This window comes from Vombatus ursinus, unplaced genomic scaffold (genome assembly GCF_900497805.2).
Source record: "Vombatus ursinus unplaced genomic scaffold, bare-nosed wombat genome assembly UNPS02014814.1, whole genome shotgun sequence".
NCBI lineage: Eukaryota > Metazoa > Chordata > Mammalia > Diprotodontia > Vombatidae > Vombatus > Vombatus ursinus.
The window spans coordinates 4,161,145-4,180,680 of record NW_020954592.1 but is presented as its reverse complement, the minus strand read 5'-3'; positions in this window follow the sequence as shown (position 1 = coordinate 4,180,680).

The window sequence follows — 19,536 nt, the reverse complement described above, 5'->3', positions numbered from 1 at the left end:
TGACTGTATCTCTCCCCTTCAGTATTCTAGGGGCACCTCTGTAGAGTCAGGATGTCTTTCTCAAAAGCTCGCAACTTAAGCCTCCATTCTGGTATGTTGTGGTATGTTCCCCCACACCATCATTCCCCATGTTAGCTGACAGCATTTAGTACCCCAGTTCTATCTGACCACTTAATATAAATTAGCATTTATAAAGGGATATTTAGTATGAAGATAAAGCAAGAATAGAAATTGCAAACATTTCTTCCTAATATCTGAGAGCATAATCGTTCCTACATCATCTCAGTTCTGGTAGGAGTGAGCTCAAACTGAATGCAGTTTCTACACAGCATTTGCCCCACCTAGTTCAATTCCAAATGTGGTCTGACCCATAAGTTGGTGAATCTGCATCTGTGCTACTTCTGGACTGTGCCAGGCAGGGTACTCAGCAATTTACTCATTACCCAGTTTTTGCAAAATCTCACAATAAATTCCATTCCTAGACTTCTGATGGCTTGCCATTCTGACCTTCAGAAATTCACAAGGCCATAGTTCTCCCCAATCTCCTTAACCTAAAGTAGGAAAAAATGAAGGCAAAGGAGCCAAGATCAGAGGCCTGTTTCCACCTTGGATGGGAAGGACTCGAGGCCTCTCCTCTTCTACCACTGTTCTTGTCATGGAACATAGCCAGCAAGGGAAAAGACTAAACAAGGGCAAAGTCCTAGCTAACTAGTACACTTTGGATGTTCTCCAGGTTCTACTCCATAATCAATCAAAAAGACTTCTCCTCATCCTGTGGTTAGAAGATAGAATCCAGGTAAAGAATGTAAATTTATGCCCCAAAGTCCATGTGGGCTTTCATTAGCTGAACACTTTTTGCAAGCTGATGAGGATTAGGCCCTTTAAGCCAGGCACCATCATAGTTACAAACAGAAAACTCTTTTTAAAATATCATTTTATTTTCTCAATTAACTAAAATATGTTTTCTCTCTCTCCTGCCTCCTCCTCACCTTTCAGCATCAAGGTTGGACAATTCAAGGAATGTAGGGGACAGTGAGTATGCCAAACTGGATTGTAGGTTGGTGGTCAATAAGATTGGAAAGGAAGATTAGGGTCATGCTGTAGAGGACTATAAATACAAGAATTAGAAGTCTGAAGTCTGCAAGAGTCAGGTTTTGTTGTTGTTGTTTTAGTTGTTGTTGTTGCTGGAGGGTTTTTGAGGGTTATGTTTGAAGAAAGTGACATAATGAGAATGGTGTTTTAATTGGTGTACTCAATAGAGGAAAAGTTGGAAGCCAAGAGAAAAGTTAGAGAGATATTATTGTAATTAAAGCATGAAATTATGAGCCAGAACCAGGGATACAACAGTAAAGAAGTAAGACAGAGATGAGAGACATTTTTAATGCATAAAACTTGGCCAAGAAGAAACGGCACCTTAAGATAACTTGGAAGACTTGCGGTAACCAGGAGAATAGTGGGATCATTAGCAGAAGTAGTGAAGTCAGAAGAAGGAGACAGTTTTAGGGAAAGAAAATAAATAAAACTTTAGATGTGCTGAATTTGAGTACACTCGGACATCCAAATGAAGATGCCCAGCAGATAATTGAAGAAGACTACAGCTCAGAAGAAAGAATTGGGAACATAAACTGGGTAGTCATCAGGACAGAGATTGTAGTTGAATCCCTGTGATGGGATAAATTTGATAAAGGAAAAAGAGGAGAAGAGCCATGGGGAACAGTGAGAGTTAGGAAGAGGGACCAACTAAATAAAAAGAAAGAACAGTCATCAAATTAAAAAAGAAAACCAGAAAAAAGAAAAATTTTTAAGAAGGGGGCAGTAAACAGTGTCAAAAGCTATAGAAAATTAAGGGGAAATTGAGGAATGGAAAAACATGCAATTTTCAGGAAGCAGGGATAGGAAAGAGTGGAAAGACCTGTGTTCCCTATCAATGGCTAAGCTGAGGGATAGGAAATCCAGTCCAGGGAGGAAAGGTAGGGGCAGTAATTAGTAGACATCATCAGCAGGCAAGTTTTGGAGTTTGCTGGTAGAAAGAAAACAGTTCTTTGTCTTCTATTCCATCCCAGAAGACACAAGGAGGCTAGATGATTTGTGTGATCATGGAGCCACAGAAAGTCATTGGTGGCTTTTGAAAGAGCAATTGCCATAGTAACAATGGGTCAGAAGCGGGTTTGATAATTATTGGTGAGTCAAGACAAGATTGTGCTGAGATTTCAGGGATAGGAGTGGTAGGTATGTGCTTCACTTTATTCTACAAGTGTCACAAGAACAGGAAGGAGAGAAATAAAATTATAAGTAGCCAAGGGGACACCAGAAGGTTTTTGCCAGATAAGGGAGAATATGCATATGTGAAGAAAAAAGTTAAGAATCTTGTATAGAAAGAGACTGAAGATTCTGAGGTGGTGGAGAGAGACTGTGTTTTGAACCATTGTAATCCCATTTGGGTCGTTTTAATCCCAAGTGCTTAATGCAGTGACTGGTGCATTATAGACTCTTAATAAATATTTACTTAGTTGAATTGAATAATTGAGAGAGCACGATTCCCTCAATTATTGACATAATAAAAACTGATAAATCAGGGGGATGCTATATAGTTTACCTATAATTTAGCAAAACATCTGATAATGTCCCTGATAATTCTTGATGAAAAGATAGAAAGATGTGTGGACTAGATGATAATACAATGAAATGGATTTGGAACTCTAAAGGACTGAATTAAAAATAAAATCATTAATGATTCCATGTTTAATTTCATAAGTTTCCTAGTAGAGTACCCCAGGAATCTCTACTTGGTTTTGTGCTACTTAAATTTTTGGACAATGATAAAAAGATAAAAAATAAAAAATAAAACATAAAACATAAAAGAATGCATGACATGCTTATCAAATTTAGAAAGGCAACAAGGCTGGAAGGCAGAGCTAACATCCTGGACAACAATGTCAGGATACAAAAAGACATTGACAGGCTAAAGCACTGGGCTGAATATAATAAGGTGCAGTTCAATAAGATAAATGCAAAGTCTTTCACTTGGGTTCAAAAAATCAACTTCACTTGTATAAGATAAAGGAAGCGTGGTTAGAAGTAGGGAAAGGGGACAAATTTTTAAGCAATTACTATATGTCAGGTGCTATACTAACTGATTCACAATCATTATCTCATTTGTTCCTCACAACAATCAAAAAAAGAGCCTGGATAGCATCTTTCAAGAAATCATCAAGGAAAACTGTCCTGAGGTGCTAGAACCAGAATCATCAAAAGAATCCATTGATCACTTCCTGAAAGAGATCCCAAATTGAAAACTCCAAGGAATATTGTACCCAAATTCCGGAAGTAGCAGGTCAAGGAGAAAATACTGCAAGCAGCCAGAAAGAAACAGTTTAAAAATCATGGAACTACAGTCAGGATTACAGAGGACCTTGAAGCTTCTACATTAAAAGATCAGAGGGTTTGGAATATGATATTCTGTAAGGCAAAGGAGCTTGGATTACAACCAAGGATCTCAGCAAAATTTAGCATAAACTTTCAGGGAAGGAGATGGAAATTCAATGAAATAGAGGACTTCCAAACCTTCCGGGATGAAAAGACCAGGGTTCAACAGAAAATTCTATCTCCAAATACATGACTCAAGAGAAGCATAAAAGCAAAAAAAAAAAAAAAAACATGTTATTCAATAATGGTAAACTGTTTACATTCCTACATGATACTTATAACTCTTGAGAACTGTATCTTTATTCCGACATTTAGAAGGGGTATACATAGACAAAGATTGTGGGTATAAGTTGACTTTGATGTGATGACAAAAAATTAATTAAGAGGTGAAAAAAAGGATTGTGATGGGAGAAGAGGAAAGGAGGAGACAGAAAAGGATAAATTGCATCACATGAAATGGCGTAAAGACCTATTACAGTAGAGGGAAGGAAGGGAGGGAGGCAAGTATTGTTTAAACTATGCTCTCCTCAGTTTTGGCTCAAAGATGAAGTAACATGCACACTCACATGGGGATAGAACTCTATCTTACCCTGTAGGAAGGAAGGGTAAGAGGTGGGAAAAGGGAGTGGGGTAGATAGAAGGGAGGGCAGAAGGGAAGGAAGAAGTAGTAAGGGAAAGGGGAAAGAAAAGGTAGGGGGGTGATAGAAGGGAGGGTGGATTAAGGGAGGTGGTAGTCAGAAGCAAAACACTAGGGAGGAGTGAAAGGGAGAAAGGAGAGAGAAAACCATAAATGGGGTGAAAATAGGATGGAGAGAAAGACACAGGTAGAAATCATAACTTTGAATATGAATTAGATGAACTCTCCCATAAACAGAAGCAGAGTGGATTAAAAACTATAATCCTATAATGTGTTGTTTACAAGAAACACATCTGAAGCAGAGAGATACACACAGAACGAAGGTAAAAGGCTTGAGCAGAATATATTATGCTTCAACTGAATTAAAAAAAAAAGCAGGGGTAACAATCCTGATTTCAGACAAAGCAAAGATAAAAATAGATCTAATTAAAAGACATAAGGAACGAAACTACATCCAGCTAAAAGGTACCATAGACAATGAAGTAATATAAATTCTAAACATATATGCACCAAGTAGTATAGCATCCAAATTCTTAGAAGAGAAGTTAACTGAGTTATAGGAAGAAATAGACAGCAAAACTGTATTAGTGGGGGAACTCAACCTCCCCCTCTCAGAACTAGATAAATCTAACCACAAAATAAATTAGAAATAAGTTAAGGAGGTGGATAAAATCTCAGAAAAGTCAGATATGGTTGACCTCTGGAGAAAATTGAATGGAAATAGAAAAGAATATACCTTTTTCTCAGCAGTACATGGCACCTACACAAAAACTGACCATGAGCTAGGGCATAAAAACCTCATAATCCAATGCAGAAAGGCATAAATATTAAATGCATTCTTTTCAGATCATAATGCAATAAAAATTTTATGCAATAAAGGGTCATAGAAAGATAAACTAAAAATTTATTGAAAACTAAATAATCTAATCCTAAAGAATGAGTGGATAAAACAACAAATCATAGAAACAATCAATAACTTCATCCAAGAGAATGACAATGAGACAAAATACCAAAACTTATAAGACGCAGCCAAAGAGTTGGTTAGGGGAAATTTTATATCTCTTAATGCTTACATGAATAAAATAGAGAAAGAGGACATCAACGAAATGGGCATGCAACTAAAAAAACTAGAAAAGAACAAACTAAAAATTCCCAAATAAATACCAAATTAGAAATTCTGAAAACCAAAGGAGACATTAATGAAATTGAAATTAAGAAAAATATTGAACTAATAAAAAAACAAAGGACTGGTTTTATGAAAAGAAACAATAAAATAGATAAACCTACGGTTAATTCAATTTAAAAAAAGAAAGAAGAAAACCAAATTATCAGTATCAAAAATTAAAAGGGTGAGTTCACCAAGGAAGAGGAAATTAAAACAATAATTAGGAGTTATTTTGCCCAACTGTATGCCAATAAATCTGACAATCTTAGAGAAATGGATGAATATCTACAAGAATATAAATTGCCCAGATTAATGGAAGAGGACATAAAATATTTAAACAACCTCATTTCAGAAAAAGAAATTGAACAAGCCATCGATGGACTCCCCAAGAAAAAATCTCTAGGGCCAGATGGATTTACAAGTGAATTCTGTCAAATATTTAAAGAACAACTAATTCCAATACTATATAAACTATTTGGAAAAATAGGTGGAGTCCTACCAAATTCTTTTTATGACACAAATATGGTAAGAGTCAGGAAGAGACAAAACAGAGAAAGAAAATTGTAGGCCAATCCCCCTAATGAATATAGATGCAAAAATTTTAAATAAAATATTAGGAAAGAAATTACTGCAACTTATCACGAGGCTAACACACCATGACCAGGTAAGATTTATACCAGGAATGTAGGACTGGTTCAGTATTAGTAAAACTATCAGTATAATGATCACATTAATAGCAAAATTAACAGAAATTATATGATTATCTCAATAGATGCAGAAAAAGCATTTGACAAAATAAAACACCCATTCCTATTAAAAAACATTAGAGAGCATTGGAATAGAGTACAGAGATACAATTGGATAAATTGATATAAATTGTATAAATGGAGAATAAATTTCTTAAAATGATAAACAGCACCTATCTAAAATCATCAGCAAGCATTATATGTAATGGGGATAAGCTAGAAGCATTTCCAATAAGTTCAGGGGTGAAACAAGGATATCCATTACCACTATATTGTACTAGAAATATTAGCTTTAGCAATAAGAGAAGAAAAAGAAATTGAAGGGATTAGAATGGGCAATGAAGAACAAAGCTATCACTCCTTGCAGTTGATATGATGAGAATTCTAGAAAATCAACTTAAAAACTACTTGAAATAATTGACAATTTTAGCAAAGTTACAGGATATAAAATAAACCCACAAAAATTATCAACATTTCTATATATTACTAAGAAAGCCCAAAAGTAAGAGATAGAGAAATTCCATTTAAAATATTTGTAAACAATATAAAATATTTGGGAGTCTACATACCAAGACAAACCCAGGAAATACTTTTCGCACAAATATAGTCAGATCTAAATAATTGGAAAAAAATGTCAGTTGCTCATAGGTAGGCTGAGCTAATATAATAAAAATGACAATTCTACCTAAATTAATTTACTTACTTAGGGCCATACCACTCAAACTACCAAAAAATTAATTTATGGAACTAGAACAAATAATAACAAAATTCTTCTGGAAGAACAAAAAGTCCAGAATATCAAGTGAATTAATGAAAAGAAATGCAAGGGAAGGTGGTTTAGCCATACTAGATCTTAAATTGTATGATAAAGCAGCAATCATCAAAACTACTTGGTACTGGGTAAGAAATAGAAGGGTGGATCAGGGTTCATAAGACACAATAGCCAATGACAATAATAATTTACTGTTTCATTAATGCAAAGACTCCAGCTTCTGGGATAAGAACTCACTATTTGACAAAAACTGCTGGGAAAACTGGAAAATGGTATGGCAGAAATTACGCATAGACCAATATCTTACACCGTGTACCAAGATAAAGTCAAAATAGATACATGATTTAGACATAAAGGGTGATACTATAAACAAATTAGGAGAGCAAGGAATAGTTTTCTTGTCAGATCTATGGAGAATGGAAGGATTTACGACCAAAGAAGAGATAGAGAACACTATAAAACGCAAAATGGATAATTTTGATTATATTAAATTAAAAAGGTTTTGCATAAACAAAGTTAATGTAACGAAGATTAGAATGGAAGCAGAAAGCTGTGAAATAATTTTTATAGCCAGTGTCTCCGATGAAGGTCTCATTTCCAAAATATAAGAGAACTGAGTCAAATTTATAAGAATACAAGTCATTCCCTAATTGATATGAACAGGCAGTTTTCAGATGAAGAAATTAAAGCTATCTACAGTCATATTAAAAAATGCTCTAAATCACTATTCATTAGAGAAATGCAAATCAAAACAACTCTGAGGTATTACATCACACCTATGGGATTGGCTAATTTGACAAAACAGGAAAATGATAAATGTTCGAGAAGATGTGGGAAAATTGAAAAACTAATGCAATGTTGATGGAGTTGTGAACTGACCCAACCATTCTGGAGAGCAATTTGGAACCATGCCCCAAAGAGCTATAAAATTATGCATACCCTTTGACCCAACAATAGCACTTCTAGGTCTGTATCTTATCGCAAAAATGGGAAAAGGACCCACATGTACAAAAATATTTATAAGCAGCTCTTTTTGTGGTGGCCAACATTTGGAAATTGAAAGGATGCCCATCAATTGGAGAATGGCTAAATAAGTTGTGGTATATGAATGAAATGGATTACTATTATGCTACAAGAAATGATGAGCAGGAGCACTTCAGAAAAACCTGGAAAGACTTTCATAGTTGATGCTGAGTGAAATGAGTAGAACCAGGAAAACATTAATTACTCCATCTTATACCCACTCTGAAGGGCAGGAGTAAAGATTTGAGGGGTAGACTACAATTCCCTTTATGCCTTTATGTTATTCAAAATTTTTGCTCCAGTGAGGTCTTCAGTCCTGGCCATGGCTGTAGAACAGTATCATTAAATTCTAATGGAAACAGGGGCCACTAAACCACATGGAAAGATCCCTGCAGTCTGCATATTAACTTAGAAAACCACATAGAAATGTTATTTATGTTTTACTGTATTTTTGTTGTTGTTGTTGCTAAATGTTTCCCAATTACATTTTAACCTGGTTCGGATCCACTCGGGAATGTTATTGGCCAGGCCAACGGGTCCCGTGTTTGACAACTCTGCTATAGGACATTATAATATTTACCTCGGCTATCTACTCCCCATTAGCTATTTTTGTTCTGTTTTCTCCAGTCCAAAAATCATTTATCTTGACAGAGAAAACTGAAACACTATAGAGGTGATTAACTCTGTCTTCTTTCCTTCATCTGTTATCATCATTCCATCCATATTACCAAGTCATAAGATATTAGGATCATAGATTTAGAGCTGGAAAGGACTTTAGAAATCACAAAACCCAACCCGTCCCAGCCTTCTTCCTCCCATTTGCCCCAGCCCATTGTAACCAACAATACCCTGTTCTTTTTTTTAACCACCTCTATCATCGATCCAAGCCCAAAACAAGCCTGGAAGTGAAACAAAGATTGGAGAATCATTGATGCACTCTTACGAGCTGGGATCAGAAAGAGAGAATAGCAAGGACCAATAATAGGGTTGGAGAAGAAAGCAGGAGTGGGATCCAAATTTTCCATATTCACCATTCATTCTTGTCTCCAAATACAAATACACGTCAGTCTTCATCCAAAGTATCCATATGTGTATGATTATGAGACATCTACTGCAAAAATACCACTGTTGTTTCAACGTTTCCTTTTTCTTGTCTGATTATAATTTGTTTTGAGCTTATTCTGTAGCAGTTACTGAGTGGATTTTTACATTACCACTGGAAATAAAGAAGCATAAAATTCAAAAGCTTTTTCTGAAATGTCCTGGTCTTTTTGTCTTTTTACAGAGCCCCATTAATAGTCACCCTGAAACATTTGCTTCACTTCAAAAGTTATAATTCTGAGAGGAATGTTTTCTAAAAACTAAAATGGCTCATAACATTCAGATTGAGAGGGAAAGTATAAAAACTCTCCCTTCATGGTCCCAGGAGTTAGCCCAACTAAGGTCCAGAGTGACAAATTTGATTGACATCTGAAGGGCTTCAGTGAACCACTCATTCATTCATTCAACAAACATTAAATGACATGCTTAGAATGAAGAGAGGGGGAAAAGATAAATGACTTAGGGTCCTTGCCCTCTGCGTACTTAAAATTTGTGAACCAAATTTGTGGTTTTCATATCAATACTCAAAGACAGTTCTGTGATTCAGTTCAATTTTTTGTTTCCTTTTTTTTTTTTTCCACACTGGTCTGCCTATCTTGGGGCAGCTGGGCATGCAATAGATAGAGTGCCGAGCCTGGAGTCAGGAAGATTCATCTTCCTGAGTTCAAATCTGACCTCAGACACTTACTAACTGTGTGACCCTGGGCAAGTCACTCAACTCTGTTTGCCTCAGTTTCTTCATCTGTGAAGGCTGGCAAAGGAAATGGCAAACCATTCCAGTATCTTTGGCAAGAAAACCCAGGGGTCACAGAGAATAGGACATGACTTAAATGACTGAATAACAACTCCCTGTCTCAGCAGGATGGAAGTATATTGACCACTCTCAGGCCTAATCTCTCTACTAATCAATCTGGGAACTTTGTCCCGCTCTGTTTCTGACTTGGGCTGTTTCAACCCTTGTTAGGCAGTCTATTGGCACATCCCCCACCCCCCCACACACATACACCTTCCCTGGGAACCCACCAAATTGGTGCTGGACTTAGTGTGGACATCCAATCAACTTAGTCCACTGAAGCTCAGATATCCTCAGCGCAAGTGATCCCCTCAGCCTCAGCCTTGCTAGCACAGGTTTAATAGGCATATGCCACCATTCACACTTTAGTTTTAAAGTCTAACATCCTTAAGTCAAAGATGAAGGCAATTCATGCTACAGCCTCATTCAATGTATAAACAGAAGGTTTCAATCAACAGACCTCTCAATCAGTCAGCCTCCATAAGCACAAACTACACTTTTTAAAAAATTTAATTTTATTATCTTTTGCATGTATTACATCACCTACACTTCCCAATGTATCCCTATGCCTACATTTTCCACCTTCCAAAAAACCATCCCTCAAAATTAACAATAAAAAATAGAGGGGAAAAAATTCAGCAAAACTAAGCAACACATTGAAAAATGTTTGGCACGATCTAGTTTCACACACGCACACAGTCTCCAATCTCTGAAGTAGAAGGAGGGAAGTGCTGTCTTCTATGTCTTCTTTGGAGATGTACATTGTCCTTATAACTTCCCACGATTCAACTTCCATGATCTGTTGTTCTTTCCTCCTTCTTTCTTGTAGTCATGTCAAAACAAGTATTTATTAAGCACTTACTGTATATGCTGAGTGTTGGCGATACCAAGAAAGGCAAAAAAACAAGGCACTTGCCCCCAAGAGCTCACATTCTAATATGCAAACCATTGGGGAGGGGGCAGGATATAAATGGGAGGTATTCTCTGAGGGAAGCACTAGTAGTGATGGGGACAAAGAAAAGTCTCCAAAAGATTTGAGCTAGCTCTTAAAGGAAGTCAGGAGGTGGAGGTAAAGAGGGAGAGTATCCAAGGCATGGGAGAAATTTTGATAATAAATCAAAATAAAATCTTTGTGTTGCATATATAGTTTTCTTGGTTCTGCTTACTTTGTAACAGTTCAAAGGGGTCTTTTCATGCTTCACTATCATTTCATATTCATTATTTTTATAGGATAGTAATATTCCCTTCTATTTGTATACCACAACTTTTTTAGTTATTCTTCAATTGATAGAAATCTACTTTGTTTCCAGTTCTTTTGTACTATAAAAAGTGCTACTAAAATGTTTTGGTATGTTTGGAGTCTTTCTTTTTATTATTGACTTCCTTGGGGTATATACCTAACAGTAGAGTCTCTGGAACAAAGAGGATCAATATTTTAGATACTTTCTTTGAATAATTCCAAATTGCTTTCCAGAACGTCTGGACCAATAGTTGCACCAACAGTGCATTCATGTGCCTCTCTATCCACAACTATTTCAACATTAGTCATTCTGATCTTTTATCTCCTTTGTCAATTTGCTGAGTTTGAGATAAAACCTCAGAGTTATTTTAATTTGGTGATTAGGAGCATTCTTTCTTATGATTCTTAATAGTCTGCAATGTATTTTTTGAGAATTGTTTGTTCATATTCTTCGACCAATTATCTACTGGAGAATGGCTTCTAGTCTTATCTATTAAGCTGATCATATACCTTGAATATCAGACTTTTATCACAGATATTTGATACAAAAATATTTTCCCAGTCAACTGCTTTCTTTCATGTCCTAGTAGTATTAATTCTGTTTATACAAAATACCTTCAAAATGTCATGTAAAAAGAATTATTTTATCCCCGTGATAAACTCTGTCCCTTCTTTGATTATGAATTGACCTCTCTTACCCTAGGTGTAAAAGGTACTTGAAGGACTTTTTTGCATCTATTTATACTATCGTGTGGTTTGGGATATTTGTGTTTTAATATAAATATATGCATATGTTTATATTAAATATGGATCACATATCAAAATCTATACATACAAGTATGTGTTTACCATCTTTGTATCTCTGGTATAAATTAAATTTGATGACAGCGAATGATTTTAAAAATAATAATAGCTAACATTTAATAATAGTTATTATGTGCTAGGCACTATACTGATCACTTTTACAATTATTATTTCACTTGCTCCTCACTATACCCCTGAGAAGTAAGTGCCATTTATGTTGCTATGGAAATGTTTTACTCATCTTTCTAAAATATTTTATTCTAAAGTTTTTTAATATTCATTAATGATATTAGGACCAAGGTTTTTTTCTTTAGTAATTCCTTTACAATTAGTTCAATTTTCTTTTCTAAAATTTGAAAGTTTAAGGTATCTATTTGGTATTCTAATAAATTTGAGCATTTATATTGTTGCAGATAATCCTCTCTTTCCTTTGAATTCTTGGTTTTGCTGGCATATAACTGTGGTTAGGAAGTTTTGGTAATTATTTTTCTTTTTGTTGTGATTTCAACTTGTTCATTTTTAATTTAATTAATCTGATTTTATTCTTCCTTATTTACCATGAGGTTGGCTACAGGTTTGTTGATTTTGTTTATTATTATTTTGGGGTATTATTATAGGTTTCTTTTTTGTCTGGTAGAATGATTGGATCTTCTACTTCTGGATTTGCTTGAACTTTTATTACAGGCTCTCATTTTGATTCTCTCTGTGTTTTAGACATGTTTCTTGAATCCAACATATTACAAGGCTTTTATTTTTTAACTGTGCTGCTATTCTTCCTTTTTTTGGCTTGTTTAATCCATTCACATTTAAAATGATAAATGTTAGTTTTACTTTTCTTCATTTCTTTTCATAGTGCTTCCTTTAAAATCCCTTTTCTCTTTTAAATAAATTTCTGAGATTAGTTTTGCCTAATTTTCTCTGATGCTAATCTAGTCTCACAGCCTCTCTCTCACTTCCAGACATTCTCTTTGCTTACTCTTTCCCTAGTTTGGGAAAATCATTTAAATTATTGATTTCTCTTTCCTTTGTCTGTTTAGTTAGTTCTTCTCTGTCTCTTCTCTTCTCTTCCCCTTCTTAATTAACATACTAAAATGCCCTCTTATTTTTCCTGCCCTCCAACTTATTTTATTAGTTCTATTTAATTGTGACTTTTCTAAGTTTTTGTTTATTTTGTTTTCTTTATTAATTCTCTTTCCTTCCCATTTAGTCTGGAATTCTATTCTCTGGTTATTTGTGTATACCTTTATTTACTCTCTCAGTGTTCTTCATGGGTTTAAAACATTTGAAGTACCAGGCTTTTGCTAACTCTTCTAACCAACTTCTATGTCATTGAATTTTATATAACTTGCCCCATTATCCCTTTTCTCAGCTTTCCAAACCTCTGGAAGTATCATTTCCTGAGGGAAACAGTGAAGCAGCTCTGGGTAGTTGAAACTACTCTATGTCCCAAAGCATTCAACCCATCCCTACCTATTACCTTCACCATGATGTCTCCTTCACCCTAACATTGCTATCTCATCTGCAGGTCCATCTCTGCTGCCCCACCCCATCATTCTGGGTGCCAGCTGCCCCTAGAACCTCACATATCCTTTCTTCTGGATCAAGATATTGTATATTGTTTCTCATAGGTTATTTAGAAGGAAGCAAAGACACACAGAAATGTAGATTATCAAAGTTAGAAAGAGCTTCAAAGGCCCCTTAGTTCAACAGGTATATAAGCATGAATGCTCTGCATAATATCTCGAATATGTGGTTATCCAGCTGCTGTGTGAATGTTCCCAGTGAAGCAAAACATGTTATTCCTTAAGTCAGTTCATTATAATTTTTGATAGTTGTAATTATTAGGATGGTTTCCCCAAATCAAACTTGTAGGCAGTGTCCTAGGTTCAAATCCCAGCTCAGATATTTACTTGCTATGTGGAGTCACAGAATCTCATAGTTGGAAGAAACTTTAGAAAACATCTAGTCTGGGGAGTAAGCAGTAGATCACTGTAACTCACCCATATTCGCCTCCAAACAACCAAAAAGTAGTACCCCAAAATAAATCCTAGAACACTAGAATGAGCAAAAAAGCAGGTGAAATAATCTTTTAGCCCCCAAAACTTGGAAGATCTGCAGGAAAAGTCTTTCTCACTCAGGTGAAAGGGGAGCACAGTCCAGGAAAGGAAGTGTCCCAGAAAGCTAGCAGCATGCCCTGCCTCAGCACACCAGTGAGAGAGTCTGAGCCCCAGTGCAGTGGAGCAGGCAAACACCAACACCAGGGCACTAGGGGGCAAAAGCTGCCCATACGCCTCAGCACAGCCAGGGGACTGGGCAGACTCCAGCCCTGAGAACTGCCCCTTGCATCAGCATAGCCCTGGTCAAAGAGGCACCCCACCCCCAGCAGCCAGAGGTGCTTCGGTGTAGCCCCAGGGAAATGCAGAAACACTCTGCCAGTCTCAGCACATGCCAGACACCAGCACTACGACCTCAACTCAGCATCAGGTAAGCTGCCAGCTTCCTATGGCCTCCAGCAGTGTCAGTCACTCCCTACCCCACCCCCTCAGCACAGCACCAGACATGGGTGTCCTCCATGGGCCTCAGGGCAACGTCAGGGCAGCATGAGGTAAACAGCCAGGGCCAGCCAAGCCACCCACTGATAGAAGCCTGAGACAGTGCCCCTTCCACTCCAGGAAGAGAGTTCCAATTTAAAAGAAAAGAAAAAGGCCAAAAAAGAAGAGCAGAAAAACAACAACAAAATAATCTGACCATAGAAAGTTATTATGGTGACAGGGAAGATCAAGCCACAAACTCAGAAGAGGACAATATCAAAACACCTGTGGGCAAAGCCTCAAAAAAAACGAGAAGTGGTCTCAAGCCCAGAAAGAACTCATGGGAGAGCTCAAAAGGGAGCTTAAACATTATATGAGAGGTAGAAGTTAGGAGGGGTCTTGTCCATCTAATCTAGAATCTAGAAAAGATCTTCTGGATTACAAGAATCTAGAATCAAGAATCTCTTGTAATCTAGATCTTTTAGATTACAACCCCCATGAGGATGAGCTTTAGGGTTTGCAGAAACAAAAAGTAGCTCTTCCCCACAAAGATGTAAAAGATACTGTGTTCTATCAAATGTTTTACACGCTCTCCTGTAAAATATAGGTGGTTTAGAGATAGCCATCTTCATATTGACTGACAGACAAAATAGATCTGAAGAAAAAAAATTGCCATTTTGATCTCCAAGAGAATTACAATGAAGGAATGAAGGTGAAAAAGACCTGAGTTCAGATCCTACACTTCCTCTGATTTAGAAGCATAGATATAAAGTTGAAAGGGACCTTAAAAATCATCTATTCCAATTGATACCCACATGAGGATTTTCCTCACCTTAGGACTTGTTTTAAAAAATGCCTGTACTGGTGAAACTTTGGCAGTTTCTCAATATTGCAGGAACCTAGCAAAAACTTCTGAGAGAAGTCTTCCCCATTCTCAATCAAGTGCTCTACAAATGAATTGAATAAAAAATATATGACTTTTTATTTTAATAAAAGAAAGAAAAAAGAACAATTTCCCTATTTTACACAAAAGGCATTTTGAGTAGCTACCATGTTCGTGTTTTAATGCTATTCTAGATAAACTTAATTTCAGAATTAAGAAAAATTCAGGGAAGCCAAGCTCTTTCTTCACAGGATGGCTTCATTAATTCTTAATGAATCTTTTTATAATGATTTTTTTTCAGTTTCTAAGTATAACCTGATCCTTTGGAAAAGGAAATTCTCACCTCATGAGGGGATGGGAAATAAGACAAACATTTAAGTTAAAAGAATTTTAATTCTGAACCTAACAAATATTAAATAAAATGACTACTTCCATTTATAAAGTAGAATAGAAAAAGAGGACCGTACATGGAATTATGAATGTCTATTAGATGCAGCCTACTTTTCCTTTAAGCATATAATAAATTCAACATGTAATCTTCAAAGCTGTCCCGCTTCTCTGTTTCCTTCTGGCTCTCTTTCTGTTCTCTCTTATGCCTTTAAAAAATGCTTTGATGACCTCCTTTTCTATCTTTTCTTATACCAATACGCTCCCTACTTAACCTCCTCCCCATAATATTCCTTGCCAGTATGGAAAAAAATAGAAAAACAAAACCCTCACAACATATGTATAGTCAAGCAAGATAAATGTCTCCATAGCCTACGTTTGAAAACGGACGCCTTATTTTGCATCTTGAGTCTATCACCTCTTTGTCAGAAGGAAGGTCTCATGCTTCATTATTTGATTCTAGCATCATGGTTGGTCATTATGTTACTAACAGTTAAGCCTTTCGGAATTATTTGTATTCATAAGGTTGTTATTATTTGTAAAATTATCTTCCTTGCCCTTTTCACTTCATTCTACATCAATTCATACAAGTCTTTCAAGGTTTCTATGAAATCATCCCTTATGGCACATTAATATTCCATTATATTCATACACCATACTTTGTTCAGCCATTCCTCAACTGATAGGTACTCTTTTTTTCAGGTCTTTGCCATTACAAAAAAAGTTGTTATGAACATTTTATGCACATAGTTCCTTTGCTTCATTCTTTGATCTCTCTGGGGTATGGGCCTAGTAGTGGCTTCTCTGGATTAATCCACTTGGTGCTAAGTTCATTCAAACTGCTCCAGGTATCTCCATAATATCTTTGCTCACAACCTTTCCAGTCGGTGTTGTAGGAGACTGGTGCGGGTGGAGGCTAATTCAAGCCTCCTTGATTCTACCAGTATCCTGGCCTATGTTGTCGGAGAACACAGTCAAGATTTGAAGGAAAAGAAGATATCGATGGGTTAAGAGGAGTACTGTTAAGCGTATATACTCTACTTGCTGCATTAATGTTTCTGCTTTCCTACAAGAAGCATTTAATTTCAAGGTAGTACTTTCCATAGCCCAACTCAAAATAGAGTTGGGATGATTTAAAAAAAAAACATGTGATTTTACATGGCCTGGCCCTGAGAGAGGAAAGGGAACATTGCCAGGCAGCAAGGTGGCACAGTGAATAGAGCACTGGGCACAGAGTTAGCAAGACTTGAGTTCGAATCTGTCCTCAGACACTTAACTGTGTGATCTTGGGCAAGTAACTTAACCTCTTTTCTCCTCATATCCTGAACTGTAAAAAGGGGATGATAATAGCATCTGCCTTCAGGATTATTATGATACAATAATTGTGAGTCACTTAGCACATACTAGGTCTAGTATGCAGTAAGCACTTAATAAATGCTTGTTCCCTTCCCCCTCCCCTTTCTTGTTTTACCTTGTTCCCCAACTCTCAACCAGGCAGGCTAGCATTATCTATTTGACTTTCATCATTACTTTTTCTAGCTGTGATGTTCTTCCATAACCTAATGCCCAGCATCCCTCTACAGAGAATACTGAAGGGTTTCCTCTGTCCCCTTCCTTTCCTCCCTGCCTCTCACAAACATATCACCTTGTTTGCTATTTTCTGATTAACCAAATACATGACAGAGAACTAATAATTAATTGATATGAAAGCCAAGACTGCAGCTGACCTAGAAAGCTGTATCACCCTGTAGCTATTTTGTGAAGGGATATACTATAAAACACTACAGGGGGAACATTTGAGTGAAGTAGAGGTGAAAAGGAGAATAATATAACAGTTAAAAATGAATGACCATGGGCAGCTAGGTGGCATAGGGGATAGAGCACTGGTCCTGAAGTCAGGAGGACCTGAGTTCAAATCTGGCCTCAGACCAAACACTTGTCACTACTAGCTGTGTGACCCTGGGCAAGTCATTTAACCCCAACTGCCTAAAAAAATGAATGAACATTTTATAGATTGAAAAGCTTCTCATAGTTTAACCCTGGGCCTAAGCATGAACTAAGTAATGCTACTTCTCATTCATATTCAAGCTGCTATGCTTTTGAGCTCTAATCTCCACCTTTGACCCAGTACTCAAGCTCCCACCCTGGACTTCTGATTGTCAGGCAGTTACTTTTTGCTGGCCAGACCCAGACCCACCACATGTCCAGGACATCTTCAAAAATACTCTTATTTCAGCTAGGGCATGTCAATCACTTGCCCTTTAGGAAGTCATATTTCTCTCTCCACTCATCCTTCCCCTATTAGAATGGAAACTCCTGAAGAGATTGAGAGTATAGAAGCTGTAATCCTATAAGGAAAATCACCTTTTCAACATGTCCCTGATTCCCAGATTGCCTCCCCAGACCCTTTGGGAAATTCTCCCTTGGGCGATATTTCATCTACTCCCATCTAAGAGCTCATTCACTTTGTGTATTTGCTAGTATATTCTAATTTTTTATTATTTCGCTGATTTCTGTTTGCTATCTGTTGAAACATATTTACTTGCTTAAAAAAAAGGTAAATTCAAAATCAATTCCCCAAGTGTACACACACACACACACACACCATGAATCAGCATCAGTCCCCAAAACTTCACCTGCACATCAGTTCTAAGATCCTGGCTCATTCTTCCAAATGTCTGGTTCCCCAGGACCCAGAGAAGAACTTGATAAAAAGCCAAAAAAACACAAAACAAAACAAAACAAAAATACTGAGTTTTACAAGTTTGGGGTTTGGGCAGTAAATCCTTAATCAGGATCTTAGTAAGACCTAACCTATTCCCACCCTCTTTGACTGCCTCCCTAAATGTGAGCATTCCCTCTCAATAAAGTGGCTTGCTTAACTTTCTGCCAACTCCAGGTTCATGTCTATCCTGTTTACGAACATGTGAACAACATAAGGCAATTAATTCCAAGAGTAATGATGGTGGAAGCACAAATCCATTCCTTGAATTGCCATTTTTATTGCCAGAGTAATGGTCTAGTTCATAAAGCATTTCAGGCATAGTTACTTGGTGAACAGCTTACCATTTAGATCTGTTTCAATGCAAGCTAAAAATATAAAAGAAGAATGTTAATGAAATCAGTGATGCTTGCAAGTAACTTTGAATTTAAAATCAACCCAGGATTAATTTATACTGTTAATGCTATACCAATCGAATTACCAAGAAAATACTTTACAGAGCTTGATAAAATAATAACAAAATTCATTTGGGGGAAAAAAGATCTAGAATATCAAGGGAAATAATGAAAAGAAGTACTAAAAAGAAACAGCACTTCCAGACCTCAAACTATATTATAAAGCAATAGTCTTCAAAACCACCTGGTATTAGTTAAAGAACAGAGAGATAGATCAATGGAACAGAACAGACAAGGGAGATTCAGAAACAATAGAACTCAATAACCCAGAGTTTGATAAAGTGGAAAGCATAAATTACCTAGGGAAAAAAACCCCTATTTTATTAAAAAATGCTAGGAAAACTAGAAAACAGTCTGATAGAAATTAGGCTTAGACCAACACCTTACACCATACTCCACAATGCATTCTAAATGGACACGTGATTAAAGATCATACTACAAAAAAAAAAATTAGAAGAGAAACAGATCATATATCTGTCACAGCTATGAGTAAGAGATATATTCTTAACCAAATAAAAGATAGAGGCACTTACAAAAGATAAAGAGACTACTTGAAATTAAAAAAAAAAAAAACAACATTAATGTACCTAGGAGAAGAAAGGAAGTGGTCAAATGGGAAAAACATTTTTGTATCAAATTTCTCTGATAAGGATTTGGCATTCATATAAGATTCATATATGTATATATGAATTATTTGCGTGTCTTATTCATTGTTCATATATTATATATGTGTATGTATACATAAATGTGTAATTAATAGCCATTCCACTATAAATAAATGGTCAAAGGATATGAACAAAGAATTCTCAAAAAATTTGCAAAGTACAACCATATGAAGAAATACTCCAAAT